The sequence below is a fragment of the Lepisosteus oculatus genome, chromosome 8 (genome assembly GCF_040954835.1).
Source record: "Lepisosteus oculatus isolate fLepOcu1 chromosome 8, fLepOcu1.hap2, whole genome shotgun sequence".
Classification (NCBI taxonomy): Eukaryota; Metazoa; Chordata; class Actinopteri; order Semionotiformes; family Lepisosteidae; genus Lepisosteus; species Lepisosteus oculatus.
The window spans coordinates 22,781,191-22,796,934 of NC_090703.1; the positions used below are offsets into that span (position 1 = coordinate 22,781,191).

General features: G+C 39.5%; 1 protein-coding gene across 2 annotated transcripts in view; it reads right to left on the bottom strand.

Annotated features, from left to right (window-relative positions):
* slc8a3 (solute carrier family 8 member 3) overlaps nucleotides 1-4,112 on the bottom strand; it is a 138,408-nt gene extending 134,296 nt beyond the window's left edge. For both annotated transcript variants that reach the window (XM_015351227.2, XM_015351225.2), the window contains exon 1: nucleotides 3,407-4,112. The gene's annotated coding sequence lies outside the window, so the exon portion shown is untranslated. The remainder of the gene's footprint in view (nucleotides 1-3,406) is intronic.
* Nucleotides 4,113-15,744: the final 11,632 nt, after the last annotated feature.

Genomic DNA, 15,744 nt, shown 5'->3' on the forward strand with positions numbered 1-15,744 from the left:
GTAATTTTGTGATCCACAGCTGGCTTCCTTTTTGCGCCATCATAAAATATTGTAATGCAACGGGGTTCAGGTCGGCCCTGCACCGTCGGGGGCTCGAACCCAGGACTACCCAGGTAGAGATCTCTCTACAGCCCAGGGGCTGTAGTCCTGCTATTACAGGGAAGGGCAGCAACGTCACCACTCTGGTAAACCGGCTCTTACACAGTGCCTGTCGGCCATATGCGTTACAATATAAATTAAATCTTGACACTATTGCTATTTTATCTTAAAGTGGGTCACATGCTAGTCATAGATTCATTACCCACAAGGCAACAGGAGTTTTTAAACATTATTTACAGACTCCAAGTCTTACCAGGTACATAAGTGAGGGAAAATGTTTACATGAACCTGAAGAATTATGAAGGGGTTAGAAGGGTGACATATCAATCTGTCCACCAGGAAGCGAGAGAGACTCTTGAGCTGTCTCAATTGGTATGTAGCCCAGAGACATGAGACCCATCACAAGTGCAAAAAGCATTTAAAACTCTGCAGGGTTAACGCAGTTTCCTGTATTTCATTTAGCAATCCCCCACCTAAGTCTATACAGTTTGCATGAAATTCTCACGCTTGAGAGGATAAACTCCTGTCAAAACACATTTTGTGTAGAGAGAACCCTATGCTGTGCAAAGGCTCTGCACCAGCCTTCAAGCCATGTGCAGTCAGACCTTTCCTAAAGCCACCATCTCAGGCACTAGACTGGCGCTCAAGATGCACAGAACAAGTGACTAACTCACTCTGCCAGACCACCTTGCCACTGACAGAGCACCGAGCGACATCACTGGAATGGGTTCATTATGCTCGATGAGGCCTGTCACAAGTGCCTCTAACTAAGATCTAGTGTTCATACACAGGGAAATATATTGAGAAGACTCATTACACTGCTGTTGGGTCCATGCTTCTCCGAGCTGCACTAGTAAAGCAGAAAAGTGAAATGCTTAATAATTAATAATTGTTTAACTTCACACATCTGTTATACTGTATGACCACCTGGCCCAATAAACTACTGGATGCTTTTCAGAAAGGACAAGAATCCCAAGATGCCTTCAACCTGAAATAAACAAACACATAAACTGAACACCATCTCTGCGCTTCACTCACCATGCACAGAATTAACAGAATACAACGGCAAATATAAAGATATGGATAACATAAAAAGTCACACAGACTCAAAAATATATTTTAGATGCACCTATGTATTACTATTCACGAATATACTAAAGCCAAGTTACACAGGGCAACTGAGAAAGACATTCCCGATCTCAAAGTGCACCCATTATAAGCCCGGATGTTCCCTCTACACGTCCACCAAGGCAAATACACTCAAACAACAATCAAAAGAAAGCAAAGCTTGAATAGTACTTTCCTAACGTACTATTGACTGACAGCGTTCAGAGTGACCATGAAAACCAGTTCAATATCGCGAACAGCAAGTGTTAGTAATTTCTCACATAACTTCACTCGGATTTTTGGCTTAACATTACTTGCTTAACTTTCGACAAATTATTTGCAGCAGAAAGGAATTAATTAACCAAATAATATCAGCCACAGTCAGATAAGATACTGAGTGTTCAAGGAATGATTAAATTAACCCAGCGCCGTGTAGTTACATTACGCACCGCGGCTGAGAGCACATAGCTATTAGCTCTGTCATCTCCCACACCTCTGTATCATCTGACTGATCGGGGAGAGACGTTGGGGAACAGTTTTTTGGTTCAATCTTACGTTTGTAATCAGTAAAGCTGATGTATCTGGGACGCTGCGTGTGCGTTATATATAGTATATTCTAACAATAAAAAAGGCGAAACTGACGTGACAAATGTAGTGGGAAAATGACCTCCCCACTAAAACATTAAGGTTTTATTAGTAATTAACGATAGACTTATTACGGACCCAGTTCCACCACACCATATAAACGATATGTCGAATCACCAGAGATGACGAGTGTCGGCGGAGCTAGAAACCAACATGAGCGACATTTCTCTTTCCCTATTTTGGAAAGAGACTTGCTGAGCAGTGGCTATATTTGAATCCCTAATAAACAAGACCTCAGCACATGTAGACAGAGCACGACAGCTGCTCTAAATTAATCATGATGCACCCCAGTTTGCTTACTCCTACCTACTCTCTCACTGCTAGACCTCGCTGAATTGGATACTTCACTGGAAGGGGAAACCCTTCAGCAAACCAGCAGGTTTTTTTCCTCCTTTTCATGCAAATATTAAAACAAGCCTTTCTCTGTTATATTTGTCAGACCCAGCTATTGCACGACCAACTATTGGGAAAATGGGACGGCATTATTTGATCGCATCTTTGCAAATCAAAATCGACATAAATAAGCATTTAAGCTTAATAAGCATAATAAATAAGCATAATAAGCTTTTCGAAATCGACATAAATAAGCATTTTTTTACAACGCGATTCAACTGTGTGGCATTGGACTTCAGACCCCCATTCCATGTTTTGATCATCTGTTTTGGCACAACCATTCAGTATGAATCGTCATTAATCCTTTGAGGTTTCCAGTGATCAGATTAAAGTACCCGATTTCTATGTAGCACAATAACACGCATTATGTAACCCATTATTTTTTTTAATGGAAAGAGATCACCGGATTCCACAACGTGAGGATATAACGAGAGGAAAGTCTAAATAAATGCACATTGCGTGTACTGAAAAGCTGAATAATTAATTCACAGAACACTTAAATGGGGGAATGCCCCTTCACAACAGAACCTTTACGAGCCCTCCCGTTACACCTTTCCATGTAATCGCCTCCTCGCCGGCACGTTTCACAGAAACCCCACACACACACGCAAGAAGAATCGTTTGCTGATAATGTTGCTTACAGATATAGAGCGCACTAAGAATTAGTTTTTTACTCCATTCAATGTAATTTTAGTTCGGTGTATTTCACTCCTGTCTAAAGTCGTTTATGAAGCTGCTATAACATTTCAAGTCTGGTGCGATAAACATGTATGTGTAAACGAGACACGTTCAAGTTTAAAGCACCCGACCTTATTTTTATTCTAACGCTGCAGTAAGCATTTTAATGATGCTCATGATAATATTGCAGGTTAGGAATTATGAAGTCCCAAGAGTCCAAGGAGAAGAAATACAAATGTTTGAAATAGGAGACCCAACCACATGCCGGCGTCCTAAAACAAAAATCCAGCTCACTTATTCAGCCCCCCAACCCATCTCCCCGCAAACTGCCAAAAACCTATGAAGGAGCTTCGCCTCACACTGTAACGTCTGTAGCCGGGTTCAGGAACTACTGCCACCTGCGCCTACAGTGCAGTCCAATACTAGTTAACGGACAGCGATACTAGTAAATCCTGCCATACTGTGCGTTTGTGAAAGCGCTTACCTGGATACGTGCTTCCTGTCTTTTTGGAGGCTTTAAATTCCGCTTGCTTCCTTGTTTCTCTTTCTTTATAGCAAGAGTTTGGTTTTCTGTCACCCCACCTTTCAAATGTGTCGCCCCCTCCCCCCCAGACAAGTACACCCCGGGGCGACCGCTTCACTCAGAGCCGATCTGTGCCCCTCTGACTCGGCGGCACATCGATGTGGCCGAATAGAGGATGACTCGCTCCTGGTGCTCGGCCTGTCGCTGGCGAGAGCAGCTCTCCTTTGCTTTCGCAGCTGTCAAGGGAAAGGAAGGCGCTCTGAGAAGGTTGCTTCAATTAACGTTTGAGGCTTCTAATCCATAAGGTTCCCCAGACCAGCAGCTCTTCCTTAATTTCGCGTTACCTTAAAAATATTTGGTTGTGGTGCGTTTGAAGCCGCTTCCCTAAAAATAAACACATGCAAAATGATAATACAAAAATATACGTATAAATATAAACCTAATTTGAATCCATTCATTTAAATTACACTCCCGTCATGTCTTTTTGCAGGAAACGAATGCGAAGATAATGATGCAACGCAAGATTCGCTCCCTTTCGCCTATTTCTTTACATTTGAGCTGTCCGGTTTATTTACAGTATTTATTTCGATCCGCTCCTTCAGAAGGGATGCCCATTCTCCGAAGCATCGCAGTAGTGAATTCAAATAGCAAGTCTCGCTACCTCACTCCCCCGCCGCAACCAAAACTCTCACACACATACACGCATACGTCACCCTATCAGCTGGGAAAGAAATCTGCAACACAAATCATGAATATTTATTATTTCAACTGTGAAAGGAATTAAAGTGTGAGGAACTGGGGGGACAAAGTGAGAAAAAAAAACTTTGACAGGATCTACAGACTTGAGAGATAATTGCAACCTGGACATGGCGAGTTTGACAGTCCGCCTATTATACATTTATTGAGTCCTGTATTTACTCATGGCTTTTTTAAGTGGATTTTCTTAAACTATAACATTAACCGGGAGAAGGTTAGTATGTAAATTATTCAGTTTCGAGAGGAAACGGTTAATTTTAAGACACTTAATTTATTACGTCGTCCAAGTATTCAATCAACCCGTGATTTCACATAGTAGGACACGTTCTTCGTTGCCTTACCTTTTCTGGTAAACCTGCTAATATAAAAGGCTCTGACTGGACTTGGAACTTGCTGGCACAAATGTCTTCTTCCTCCTGGCTCATCTGGTTCTAGGACAACGACAACGACAACGACAACAGTGCTGAGAAAATCTTCATCGAACCGGACAGCGATTGTTGTGGAGACTGATGAGGTATGAATCAAAGCAGGTGAATTGCGGCATCAATTCACACTAATAATAATGTTCTGATTCAGGATTGTTATTTTGTATTTATTTTAGGTGTTCTAAGCACTTCACCAAATGTGTAATAAATGTTTTTTTTTAAGAGTTGGCATCCCAATTGCTACTGTTCTTCAAATAAAAATATATTTTAAATTGCACGCTTGGTTTCAGAATACATGACCTTCATATTCCCTACATAGCACGTGGATCCCCGAAAGCTTGTTGGACTCTTTTTTGAATGCTGGGTATACTCGATGGCATGGGAGGTATGAATCTAGTTCTTCTCTGCTGGCTGAGAAGCAGGAGACCAAAACAAGAGAGATCTGTTGAAGCTACTCTTTTCACCATCAAATGTCTCACCCAGATTTTAGTGAGACAAACTTCAGTACCTTTTTTTAGACTGGGCTGGAATTTGGTGGTCTTATAAAATAAAGGTAGCACCTCTTCTGTTCAGTGTCTCCCATGACATTACAGCGGCTTTGGTTTGGCATTCTTCATCTTAAGGAAGCGGACCCCACATCAAATGACAAGCTATCGTTTCTCAAGTATGCTGTCTCCAAGTCCTGTTCATAACTGGTCTTACTTATCCAGCACACCAGGACTTTAAGATGCAAAGACAGCAGGGAAAAATTGTCTTGAAAGATTTCTCAGCTATTGGGATATTTCATCTTGCTATGCATAGCTCTGCTACATTAAAGTTCCCTTTCACCTCACCTTTGTTTTTAATATTCATTAATTTTTTCTCCTGCATCATTATTCCAATGGGATCACTCTTCTTGGGTTTACATACATTATGTATTGCTGACAGTAATGAAAAGTACTTCTGCCAAGTTGGGTACCCTTTGTGATATATTCTGCTATGTTGGGGGTGAAAACTTTCAGTTTCTGGGATTTTATGGTGAAACAAGAAAAGTATGAGTTGGAATTGAGTGTTTAAAATTGGAATTAGCACTTTGAAAGGTTAGAATAACTGCTTTGGGGTTCCTGGCAACAGGTCCTTTATTGTTATATCAAATTGTTTTCTGGTTTTGTCAATGTTAAATATTTCCTCCAATAGCTTAAAAGGGCATTTTGGTCAGACCAAGCATCATCCCTGTACCTGCCCAGCAGAAATTGCTTCTCATGATTACAGATGATGAGATGGACAATATGCAAAGCATATATGGGATCCTAATTGGTATGACTGTCAAGATCCTGTGCTTGAACACAGGACAGGCTCTGTAATCTACAATAAAATGTCTGGTTTGGACTTAGGCTAAGCCCTTAGCCAACTGTAATATGGGAGCCCCATGCAGTAGTGCAGAATTGGCTAAACATTTCCAGAGCTGATTGGGCTTGAAATCAAGCAAAGTTTCTTCTGTTTACTAACAGACTTACTGTAGGTTCAGATTTTCACCATTGGGCCTTTCTCAATAAAGAGTTAACATTTCCCTGCAACAGCCCAAAAAGATCATTTGTCATAAATTAATTTCTTTGTTACCAATGAAGTTAAGCTTTTCTCTGTGTTCCTCCACCAGCAGCATAACAAGCTTATTGTCCTTGAGTTCACAACTTAGAGGTCATCTGTTCACGGTAGTTTGATTTCTAAATGCTCAATCAGTAAAGACATCTATAAAATACTGTTACCAGACAGCACAGACCAGCGTAATGCATAACTGATTATAGTTTTTGATGTAACAAACATCAATAATTCCTTGCATTTCCAGCACAATTACATATTTAGACAAGGGCCTGAAATAATGAGACTCTCTGATGAAAATAATGGAATGAAATGGAACATTAAAATTCACACCCACTCTCAATTTTGTCTGAGAAAACCTTTTGTTATTTTCTTGTTTTTTTTTACCAAACAAAATACAACAAGAAAATAACATTTCCCCCACTCCACACAACCCCCTCCCCTCACCCATCCCACTCTGAAGGAAAAATAAAACCTGTTCTTGAAAGAGCCACAGAACACAGTCCATGTAATACTGTTTGAAAAGAAAGCAAATCATTTAATAAGACAAACAGTTTAACATATCTTCAATTTGCTTTCCAGACTTTAATCAAGCTCTACTGCCGTTTGCATTTTCAGGGACAAGCCAATAGCTGCTACTCCATCAAATAGCTTTGTCTTGTGTCAACAAAATGCAAAGACAATGATTTCTATAGGCCCCTATTTCTCACTTCAAGGTGTGCTTCAGAATATATGAAAGTTTCAAAGAAGGGAAGACCCATCTAGTTTATTTACTTACTTGTACCTGATTGACTCCTTGGACAATTGATGGTCTCCTCTTTGTGGAGCTTGTTTCAGGCTCTGACAGTGCCTACAGTTCTTGGTTTCACACATCCCTGTGTGTCACCGCTGAATCCTAAAGAAATCTGCTGTGTCAGCTTAGTCAGTGTTAATGCATTAGTTTGAGATCCCCTCATAGCCTGTTCAAGACTAAAAAAGATGAACTGCCTTAGTTTGTCAGTATAGGACAACCCACCAGAGAAAAAAGAGGACTTTGAATACTTGAGCCAGGTTACCATATAAACTTTTCTAGTCAAGTTTGAAAATATGTAGTTTGTTTAGCCTGTTAGAGTTAGACAGCCTGTAGAGTCCTTCCTGCCCATGAAGTACCTTGTTGTTCTTCTCTGAACTGATTCCAGAGCTGCAATATGTTTTTTGTAAAGTGGTCTTAGTAATATTTATTCACTTCCACTTTCTAGTTTTAACTATATACAAGATCCTTACATTTTTTAAAATCTTTTATTGCTCCCAGATTTTTATTTGATATTTGTAGTTTTTCTACTCACACATAATACTCTACTGCTATCAATAAATACCATCTACCAGATGGTTGCAGTCTCATAAAACCTAACCTTTGCAACTTCTACATTGTTCCTCCTAATTCATTTAGGCACTAAAACAGAAAGAACAGTGATCTCCTCCATTTATAATACCCCAATCTGAGTTTTCACTGCTTGAATATTCACCACTTTCAGAAACTTCCCTGTGGCGCTCATTTTTGTTTTCCTATTGATTCTGCAATTTCTGCAATATGTTTTTTTTTAAACATAGCTCACTGTCATTCACTGGACAACAGAATATCAGTTTAACCACAACATTTCTCTTCAAAAAGGTGAATCACAAGGAGCCAGAAAGACTTTTTTTTCCACTACTAATTCACAGCCAAAGGGAAACTATGGCTCTATTCCAGTGTGAGAATGCAGAATATTCCAAATAAAAAAAGATTCTAAATCTTTACACCATTAGCAGAAAATATTTGTAAAAGTCAACTTAGAACTGAAGGCAAATAATGCAAACAAGATCAAGCAAAATAAAATTAGTAGTCGTGTGCTAATTTAAGATTGAGTTCTAGCGCAAAGATGTACCTCAGAAAATCAATATTCCAGCCAAGACTAATTAACAGCACCCAGGATATACAGAAGTGCCCTGTGCAGGCAAAGCCATGAGCCATGTGTTTGACTGAAGCAAATTGAGATTGGGGAGTGCTGATGAACAACGCTTTGCTCTATCAGTATTTTCATCTCCATGAAAGAAAACGTATCGAATTGCTACGGTTCACTTGTTGTGCTCTGCCAAGGGAGAAGAGAACATAAGAAGAGTTACAAATGAGAGGAGGCTTTTCGGCCTGTCTAGTCTGAGCGGTAGTTAGTAGCTTACTGATCAGAAGATCTCATCTTGCAGTTTCTTGAAAGAATCTAGGATTTCAGCTTCATAAACAGGGCTGGGGAGCTTATGCCATACTCCCACAATCTTTTAAATGTAAAAGTATTTTAAATACACTTCAGCATAGGTTCCATGTGTTCTCTGGTTTGTGTTTAATTGTTTCAGACTTAGTCCAATGGGTTGACTTGTATCAGGTCCCCTCATAGACTTTTCTGTTCAAGACTAAAAAAGTTAAACTCTCCTAGCCTGTTGGTATAGGACAGCCCACCAGAGGAAGTCTTCAAGTCGAGGCTATAGTATTAGTTCAGCTATTCTAGGTTTATGAGCAAGACAGGCCCCTCTTTGTCCTGAAAATACAAAAGTGGTCTTTGCATGGATCTGCATAATCACAGTTATCCCACCAGAAAATGCTTTTTTCAGGTACAATTTGTATTATAAATGTGCCGCCACTGCAGTCTTTTTAGTCACAAATGTGTTTTTCTGAGATATTATGGAATCTGTGATCTGCACACAGGTTATTAATCAAAAGACCATTTGTTTTTATTTCATCCTGCAGGGGAAAAAAACATGTTGTGGTGACACCTTTTTGATTTGAAAATGAAGAAGCCTTTCCTTTTGGGGCACTGTAGGGCTGTGGGGAAGGTCAATTAATTTTAAATGCATGAATGAAATGTATGTTGTTGAAGTCACATTGAGTGGACATCCACAACACAGAAATACAAGGCCTCCAGCTAAGTGGACACGGTAAAAGAAAGAAAAAAGACACTACAGTAGTATGCATCCATTTTCTAACTGCTTTTTCCAATTCAGGATCACAGGGAAGTCAGAGCCTCTCCCAGCTTGCAATAGGCACAAGGCAGGATATACCTTTGAAAGGAAACCAGTCCATCACAGGGCAGACAGCCACAAACACATACTGTGCATGCACACACTCAGTCAGGAGCCAGTTTAACCAGAAGCTAATTAACCTATTAGTATGTTTTTGGACTATGAGAGGAAACTGGAACACCCAAAGAGAACTTATTTGAACACAGGGAAAACATACAAACTCCACAAAGATAACATCCAAGGGCCCCTTTGCTGAAAGACAGCAATACTAACCACTGCATCACCAAGCCGCACAGTTAACATTCAGCATGTGTTTAATTAAATGATATACGAAAACACAAACGCTTGTACATAGTACACACGTAAATAATGCATTAAGACTGTTTGTATAGATGTCTAATTGTTACTGGCCATTGCGATCTATTGTCAATGATGTATTGTTTGTGTTAGTGGTCTGTGCTCTCCGTTTCTTCGTGTTGTTTGACCCCTCCATTAAGGTTCAAATTATTGTCTTGTCTGATGTTCGATGTTACTGGTCTTTATTTAACTGAGGGGGAAGACAAGTAGGTTGACAAATACAGACCAGATGTGTTGAAAAGTCCATGACTGTCCATGTGGTGTTGAAAAAGGAGAACAAGAGCTGTATCAGACAAGCTACAGCCCAAAAGCTTGGTTTTGAGGATTGTTTTGTGAGCCTAGTGTTTTGTAATTTGAGGGAAGGTGTAAATTTTGTATGTATATTCCAAATGCTATATATATATACTGTATAACGTTTCCTAACATCATACCGCAAGTCAGCTCACTGCTGTGTCTGTTTATTTTTTTGTTGTAAAATATTTGCATTATATTGTTAATGTTTAGGCATCCTGTCACAGTATGTTCAGGATGATGATTTGATTCTGTGTTTCAGCAAAACAGAGAATGGGATTTGCCTTTAATGCCACAGTAATATTACACAGAGCCGGCGCTTCACTGTGTGTGTAAAAGAGCCTGTGTAGATGTGATCGTTTGTGACAAGCTTAGCCTTTCTACTGACTTATGGAAGCTCTGTGCTGAAGTCCCACCCACATCACTGACTCACTGTGCTCCACTAAGGCTTGAAAGCACTTCATTGCATTTGGTGAGCATGAAGCTGAAATGCTGAAATGAAAGGAGGAGGATTTGGACCCCAGTAGCCTATGGTGTTGATGGAGCTGACAAATTGCATCCTGTTTCAGTATGAGAATATTTGACAGCTCTACCACAAACACTGAATTTATCAAGCATGAAGTCCTGACCCCCTTCCCCTCCCAATTGCCACTGTCACAGCACATTGCAGGCTCCACCCTATGGAGAGGACTGACTTGCTTCTTGGCTCCCTGGGCTTCCTTTCCACTCATTATATTGGAAAATCAACAGCCAGAGGGAGGGGGGTTATGTTCTTTGTGGACTTTCCTCCTGAGCTGCTAGTAGATCGCTATTAATAGAATGAACTATATTAAAAAAAAAAAGACAGAGAGCCACACTTGAAATGTATCCACCCCATCCCATCAAGACATCCTGTACATCTTCAGCCTACAGCTAAATTACTCTTTGTACTTGCAGGACTGCAGGCAAAACCCCTGGAGGGTTTTTGTAGAGGAAGCACAAACCCACCAATTTAGCCTGGTCAGCTGTAAACTGCTGATACTTGATGAGTCTTTTGTCTCATGTAGTCTAAAAGCAACCGGCTTCAGTGCTATAACTCAAACTGGGCTTCCAATCAAGGGGACACTCCAAACCACCTTTTCACTGTAACTAACTACCGAGCCTCACAACCCCCTGACTTTCATACAACAACCTGCATATATTGTGTGTCAGCAAATGTCTGGTGTCTTGTTAAGACTGTAATTGCAAGTTTACACCAAATAACTTATACCAAAGAAGAGAATACAAATGTTTACCATCAACATAAACAGATAATTACAGTCATTCCAAATTCAGTCATTATCATTTTGATATGTTAATTAGTACACAGCAGTGTTGACTGAAATGAGTGGAAATTAAATACATAGGGGATTCAAACTGCATTTATAAACCTTATAGGCAGAAAGTCATGTAACGATTTAGCAGGAACCATTTAAGAATGGGGTGATACACCTGTAGAAAGCATGTAGATTTTTATTGGCCTTGAAAGCAATGTGCCTTGTTTGAATAAACAATATAAGCTGTCTCAAACACATTGCAGAGAATGTAAGAATACACAAGAGGAACTGTATGAAATCAGATGGAGTGGTGCAGAGGTTCAGTGGCTAAGGATGTGCGCCTGTGGCTGGATAGTTGGCGGTTCGTATCCCGCGGCTGGCAGGAGAATCCTACTCCGTTGGGAGACCCTTAACCCCAACTGCTCCTGGTGCGCTGTATAAGTGGCTGACCCTGCACTCTGACCCCAAGCTTCTCTCCATGTCTCTGTGTCTCATGGAGAGCAAGTTGGGGTATGAGAAAAGAAATTCCTAATACAAGAAATTGTATATGGCCAATAAACTGATCTTCTCTTATCTAAATCCTAAAATGAACTATTAATTCCTTGGAATATATTTCATGGATAGTAAAGACAATCCTCACCAAAGTACTGAAAGTTAATAAAGAAGAGCTAAAAAGATTAAGTAGTCGATTAGCTGGTAGTGTGAGAAGCGAGCAAGGCTTGGCATGCCACAGCTGTCCCTGTGATAACATTGCTAATCTGAAACAGCTGTTCTAAAACCTCTGCAAGAAGGTCTCCATGGCTGAGGTGCAAGAAAAAGTGATTCGCCACTCCATAAAACGAGGAAAAAAAAGGGTGGGTATAACAGTGTGTTAACAGGGCTGCCATTTAATGCCATAATAATGCATTGTGCTCACTGTCTGAGTGAATGATGGTGATGTCTGTATGGAAGCAGAGCCTTCTAGCTCCTGTCTCACAGCTCAAGACAAGGCTGACTCTGTGGTTCGCAGACAACTGCAACTGCTTGTGAAACAACCACATGAGCAGCTTTACCATGGCATCAAGTACAGCCCACAGGGACCTAGGCACAGAACCTAACTGACCGCTGACAGAGTTTTATGATGCAGTGACGAAAATTGAAAGCCACAGCAATTACAAGCCACAAGTGAACAACTCTTAAGGTGTAAAAGTTCCTACTGCACATAGGTGCCCTAGCCTTTGTATGTGGAAATGGTAAAAAAAAAAGTTAATAAAAATCGTATTATGACATTGAAAAAAAGGAGAACGAGTGTTGTCAGAACAAGTGTCAGAAGTTATTCAGAGTGATTTAGTGCTGTCAGAATTGATTCCATTATCATTGTCACACCATGTGAGCCATCCATAGTATTAGTAAGAGCAATCTACTTTAGATTAAGGTCTCCAAACAGAGATCTTTGGTGATTAATGTAAATGACAGGCACATCAATCATTTATTACTGGCTTTGTGATTATCTATAGCATATTGATTAATATTTCATCCATTATCTCTTAAGCGTGCACATGGAATTAATACAGCATTTATTAATGAAATCTGGGGAAAGAAGAGAGAAGACAACGCCCAGCTCATGCTACTGGCATAACTTCCTGTCTCAGTATAAAGATCATTAACTTTCCTTCCCGTCATTCAACTCTTTGCCTTCCTCTGCCATGCTCAACAATTTCTCTTTCCACTGTCTCTCTGCTGACCACCTCATCCTCACCCAGGTGGAACAGTACCAAACGTTTCTTCAGTCTACAGTATATGCACTCATTCTCTGAAGCTGACATAAGATTTTCCCATTTTTACCATTACACTAAGTTACTGGATGTTTTTCACTAAGAACATAAGGCAGTTGTAAAGCATGACTTACATGACTGGATAAAAGCTGAGCTTCACTTTTCTACTAACCTATCAAATGTACAACCTTTCTTATGTTCTCATGTTGAACATGTCTTGCAGATTGCTAATTAAAAAGCCCCATAGGCTGTAACAGTGCCTTTTGATTTTTTGGAACTTAATGAGGTCATTTTCTATAAAATAAAAACCATCCAGGAAATTCAGCATTGCAGAAAAATGTTTTATTAATAAAGCCCTTAGTCTGCTACTTACTCATTTCATTATTCAAAAGATTTTATAGCTGGCCAAGTCCTCAAGGGTTTCAAGATCTTCAGGTATTTGGTATACTATATCCCTCTATTTAGCTGAACTAATTGCCTACTTAAATGTACAAATTAAGCAATTTCCAGATCTTAAGAGGTGGGTGATTGAATGTTACTATAAAACTTGAAGGGACTGAATTTTGACACCACCATTTTGTAAGAATATTCTGTGTAGTATGGCAGTATTTGTGCAGACTTACAGTGTCTTTTGAGTAGAGCAATTTAACTTCCCAGTAGGCATGTTACATGATAATCCTTTTCTAATATAGCAAAATCAATGGTTTTCTCCTGTGCTGAGAATTCTTTAGGTGAGATGCACATGAAAAAACATTTATTTTCCAACATCTTTTGCATTGTAGTTATTATCCTGTTTGTTGTTGTGATTAAGAAGGAACATCTAGCAGTTTCGATGGAGATAAAGCAGTTTATCCCTGACCTCTCAGTTACCGTGGGGATGAAGCTGCAGCTTACTCCTTCTATCCATAATATTAGGCTGATTGAACTGCAAGATTTCCTCTATGTGGTCTTATGCCTGTCCTTCAAAGACTGAGGTTGGACATACAGTATTCTGACAGGTTTCCACAGGAAGAAAAATAACTCATATCAAAATTTGTATGGCGATATTTAATTCTAGAACAAAACTTAGCCGTCTAGTTTTTTTTTATCATTGTCAATGCCTTCATTTATTTATACATTTATTTTGTGGTTGTGTACCACAATAATAGGTCCTGTAGAAATCAGTATCTGTTGAAATATTCTATATGTTTTTCACAAGCCCTCTGACCCTTAAAACAATCACATCCCTGCCTGGGTTAGCTATCAGGGTTTTATCTTTGAAAGGATGGATTGCAAAATGTGGTGTCGCAAAACAAAGCTGAAACACTAATTCCAGTTTTTATAACCTCCTCTTACTTTGACAGCTGAAACTCACCATTTGCTGGGCCTTTTCTTACTGAAAGGATTACAGGAGATTCAGCTTTTACTGCTTCTTCTATAACAACTTCCCATCACTTTATCCCACTTCCTAATCCTCTCCACTGATTCATTCACAAGAAAGTTTCATACTGGCTGGTAATAGTCTTGTTCCTTAACATTCATATCGGTACACTGAACGTTTTACTTATCCAGTATTTTTTTGGAATGCTTTCAGCCTAGTTATGCAAGTTCAAGCAAAGTCTTTTTGAAAACCCGTCAAGACAATAATGCTATTCTACATCACAGATGACCCCTCAGTACCTGTTCCCCACAGTTTTGAAATACATTCCATGATAGGATGCAGAAATTAGAAAGTGCTATACTTAATACTTGTTTAAATTATTTTTATAAGAACTTTCTATTATTTCAAAACAATTAAGACAAAAACAGTCATATACAATTATAACATCAAAAAATACACAAAAAACAGAATAATAATTTGTTACATAGCACAATAATCACATGAAAAGCTACAATTATTGACTTCATCTACTGTACCCCTTACTCTAACTTATACTCATTCAAACATTTGAATTTAATCACCCCTAAGTCTTTGAAATGGTATAGTTATACATCTTTCCACTGCCAAACATTTTGCAATTCTTAAATATTACCATAAATAAGATTTCCATTCTTGCAAACTTGGTCCTAAAGTCAATTTTCAATGTTTCAACAGAGTATGCAACAATCCAACCTAATGGATATCTCAAAGAATGGTCATGCTATGTATTTGTGATAGGCATAGTAATGGGGTTGAAAGAATATTACATTTGAGAGTGGAGGATAGCCAGCTCTGTAACTGTACCCACACTCTATGTACTTCCCACAATTGCCAAAAGGAATGAATGAATCACTTTTTATTTAATGCATATACAGTATTCAATGTTTTAACATCAAACTGATTAATTTAAGCTCTCGTATAATACACACGGCACGATTTTATATTCAATGAACCGTAAAGTCTGATTAGGAGTTGTAATGCTGCAGTCACTGATGTTTTAGGGCTGTGGTGAATGACATACAGTATCACTCTGCAACTCTCAACTGACAGCCACAACCAACTGAAGCTCAGCAGGTGTGAGTCTGCTCAGTACCTGGATGGGAGACCCCCTGGGAAAGCTAAGGTTTCTGCTGGAAGAGGTGGTAGTAGGACCAGCAGGGAGCAAAGACATAGTGATGGGTACACTAGACTGTAAAAAGGCGCGTCCTATGGATAAGACATAAAACTGAGGTCCCAACTCTGTGGTTATTAAAAATCCCAGGGCACTTCTTGAAAAGAGATGGGGTGTAATCCCGGTGTCCTGGCCAAATTTCCCATTCAGCTTTACCAACCTCCTAATAATCCAAATCCATGAATTGGTTTCATCACTCTTCTCCTCCCCACTAATAGCTGAGATGTGTGGTGAGTGTTCTGG